This window comes from Pinus tabuliformis, chromosome X (genome assembly GCF_031772625.1).
Source record: "Pinus tabuliformis cultivar Carrire ecotype Pingquan chromosome X, CPIR1, whole genome shotgun sequence".
Classification (NCBI taxonomy): Eukaryota; Viridiplantae; Streptophyta; class Pinopsida; order Pinales; family Pinaceae; genus Pinus; species Pinus tabuliformis.
In genome coordinates this window covers 558,580,134-558,584,374 of record NC_142308.1, presented here as the reverse complement: position 1 = coordinate 558,584,374, position 4,241 = coordinate 558,580,134, and positions in this window count along the sequence as shown.

The following is a 4,241-nucleotide window of genomic DNA, read 5'->3' as shown; positions in this document are numbered from 1 at the left end:
TTCCTTACCAGGGTTATCAACAATAGTTAGATTAAACTATTGTAACAAAATCAACCATCTTATAATTCTAACATTCACATCTGGTTTGTTCATTAAATATTTCATTGCAACATGGTCAGTATGCACAAATGTTTGGTAGCCTGTAATGTAATTCCTAAATTTGTTTAATGAATGCACAACAACAAGGAGTTCCTTTTCGGTCACAGTATAATTTAGCTCAGCCTTTGACAGTTTCTTACTGATGAAATAGATGGCATAGGGCAATTTCTCCTCTACCTGACTTAAGGCTTCTCCTATGGCTTTGTGTGAGGCATCATCATGAATATGAAAAGGGAGGGCTCAGTTTGGGCCTCGAAGAATTGGTGTAGTGGTTAACTTACCCTTTAAAATGTCTAAGGCCTCTTGACAGTTTTTTGACCATATAAACTCATAATCTTTCGCCAACAACCCAAATAAAGGAGAGGCCAACTTGCTGAAGTCCTTTATGAACCTTTAGTAGTATCGAACTAACCCAAGAAACTCCTGACATCCCTCTACTTTCGAGGAGGTGGGACCCTTTGGATGATTGCTATTTTGTTTGGGTTCACCTGCAATCCTTGCTGAGATATTGAATGACCTAGCATGTTCCCTTCATTCATTAAGAATTCAAATTTTTTCGGACTGAGGGACATGTTCATTTCAATGCATTTTTGCAATACTTTGCATAGGTTAGTCAGGGCTTCTTGAAAATCACAACCATAAGGTGTAAAATCATCCATATAAATTTCCACCGCATCATGTACTAATTCAACAAAAATACTAAACACTGCTCTCTGGAAAGTGGCAGGAGCATTACATAGGCCAAAAGGAAGGACCATATAGGAAAAAGTACCCCAAAGATAGGTGAATGTGGTCTTATGCTAGTCTTCTGGGCATATTTGGATTTGGTTGTACCCACTGAATCCATCTAGGAAAGAAAAGAACTTGTTCCCTATCAGGCCATCTAGCACTTGGTCAATGAAGGGTAGGGGAAAATAATCCTTCTTTGTGTCTTTGTTCAACTCCCTGTAATCAACACAAATCCTCCACTTACCATTTTTCTTGGGAACTAACACTAAAGGAGATACTCACTCACTGTCAAAGATAGGGTAAATAAATCCTGCATCTAGTAGTTTTTGCAGTTCTTCTTTGACTATATCTATTAGAGCTGGATTCATCCTCCTTTGTGGTTGCCGGACTAGCTTGCAACCTTCTTTGATGTATATGTGGTGAGTTCACATTGAGGGGTCTACTCCCTTCATTTCCTTGTAACTCCAAGTGAAGGCTTCTAGGTTTTCTCTCAACATGTTGCATAGCTTTTCCTCTTCAAGAGCAGAAAGAGATGGATTAATTTTCAAATTTTTATCTCGACCGAATTCTATGGTTTTGACATGGAGTGGGTTGGAATTGGCCAAGCATTAGTCAATTGGATGATTGTTTTGGGTTTCCCTTACTTCTTCTTCTAATGGTAATGAACTAGGAGTTGGACTTTGGAGCAGGAGTTCAATTAAATCATCCTCATCTTGCTGTCCTCCTCCTATGGTTGCTTCCAAAGCATAAAGTTGAGCTGAATAAACCTCATATTCTTCCTCCTCCAACCATAAAGGTAAATCATGCTCTAGAGAAGGTTGAGCAAGAGGGTATAGGACTAACTGTTTGGACATATGTCCATTCTTGATGGTCATATTCCCAGCTCTGCAACTAATGTAAGCATCGGCTGTGGCGACCCATGGCCTCCCAAGGATGAGAGGGTAACTAGTAAGCTTAGCCTTAGGCTGGAGAACTAGAAAATCTGCAGGGTACTCCTAAGAGTCAATGGAGACCATCACATCCTCCACAATTCCCTTAGGGGTGACTCTGGAATGGTCTGCAAGTCCCAGAATTGTTGTGGTCTTCCTCATTGACCCTTGGAGGTTGAGCTTGAGCATGGTGTCCTTTGTCATCACATTAATGGCAGCCCCAAGATTGATCAGAGTGTGTGGGACGATGGTGCCATTGATGTCCACATCCATTACAGGGCTTCCAGGGTCCAAATATTTCAGGCATATTACCTGCCCCAAAATTAAGTCGGACAACTGCCCAAAGACATTAATGGTAGGAGAATCCCTTTTTCTTCTTCCTGGATGCTTGAAGCATTTCTCCTTAATCAACTTATTATAAATGGGAACATCTTTTATTGCTTGGAGAAGGGGGATCTTTACACATAATTTTTTCAATTCTCCCAGAAGTTTGGTTTCTTCTAGGGTAGGTTGGAGTGGTTGGGCTAATCTCTCAAGAAATAGTGGATTTACTTTAAGGTTGCTTTCCTCTCTTTATTCCTCAACCTCCCTATATGGAGAGGGAGGTTGGTTATCTGGGAGAACTCTCTCAGATATTAGGTTGATCTCCTGGATTTCTACAACATAAGCTGGGATGATGTTTCTCCACTGTATACTTGTTGAGCATGCCTATTGCTTGGGTTCGGATTTGGCTGGGCAAGCATATGGGGTTTCTTAGGTGGATAAGAGTGTAGGAGTTGTGGTTGGGCAGGTGGTGGAGGCAATAGAGCTAGAGCATTGTTGTATTAGGACCTCAACCCCTCGATTGGGGTATTTCATTGAGGTTGTGGTGGAACATAAGGTTAAAATTACTGGCTAGCTGGTTGGGAATGATATTGAGACGCATAGGACCAGGGGGGGTGTAGACCAGGAAGGATGAGCTTGGGGTCCCCAAGAAGGTATGGCTGTGGTTTGGTTGGGGTTGTAATATGCATGGGATGACCCTTGCATACCCTGCTGGTATGGTCTAGGCCCAGGAGGTCTCCTTTGGTTGATGTAATAAAGCTGCATAGTGCCCCTTCAGCTCCTCTATATACAACTTTGATTCCGAGTAAAGAATGGAACTTGTTTGTGGAGTGGTTTTCTTCACAGACCGAGCAAATATCAATGCAATTTAATGGAAATTCATTCCTAGGATGCCTCCTAATGCATCTAGGACAAAATATGGCCAAGGATCTCTCTACTTCCTCTTTCTTCCTTTTGATGTTCATGGTGTCTAATTGCAAGGAAATGGTTTGTAGCATCTCACTTTTGAAATCTTCCAGCATATTTCCAATTTCACCCTTGATGGATGAGTTGGAAGATGATGTACTGGCTATAGGTTGACTACCCCTACCCTTTTTCCTGGCTACCCTAGAATGGTTTCTAAAGACAGTCTTGATATCCTCATAGGGTAATTGGTAGAAATCTCCTCTTGCTAACAAGTGTAAGGTATCCATAATATCTTCCCTTACTCCTCTGAGCATGACCATCTTTAGTGACTCGGGGTCAAGTGTGCACCTGGCCCTTTTGCAACGGAGCTGGAATATTTCTTCGTAGTCTTCTAATGATTCATCCTAGCCCATGGTCATCCTGAAAATCTCTTCTTTAGTATCCTTTGACCTACAATAGTCCCTATATTTGTTGTTAAAAGCCTGCTGCATCTGAGCCCAAGTTGTGATGCTATCTCCAGGTAAACCCATGGACTGGCGTAATGCTACATACTTGAGGGTAGATGGAAACAGTTTTAACTTTTTCTCATCATTTGTATAGTCATAGGTTCGGCATATAACAACAAACTCAAATAGGAAAGTGTCGGGGTCCTCTGTGGTCAGGCCATGGAAATAAGGTAGAGCAAAGGGGCTTATATTCTTCATCTTAGTGTCCCCATTAGTTTCCCTGATGGGGAAGGAACCCTCAATTCTCTCTCTATTTCCTCTGTCATTTCGATTTTCAGCCATTGGTTAAGTAGGAATGGGTTCTTCTTCTTCTCTTTCTTCCCCTATAGGTTCTTTAAATATGTCAGGTTGTTCACCTAAAGGTTCCTCCAGTTCACAGCCATCGAAGAAGAGAGAAGGTTGGCAGCTGGATTCAGTGGGGGTATTTGGCAAGAATTTCCCTAAATTGTCCCTATTCCTACGAGGCATGAAAGGAAATTTTTTTGGGTTGGCTTTTATAAGAATTTTTTTAAGTTGGAAAGTAATTTGAAAAAATGAAATTGATGATTGAATGAAAACTACTCACAAAAAAAAAAACTATTCGCTGAATTGAAATTATACGTGCAGAATGGAAAGGAAAGTAGATAATGACAACTGAAAGAAAGGAAGCTACTAGATTTATTTTGCAGAAATAAACTAATGGTAGAAAATTGGAGACTAGAAATAGAAGAAAACAAAGCAGACTAGAAATAGAAGAAAAGAAAGCAGT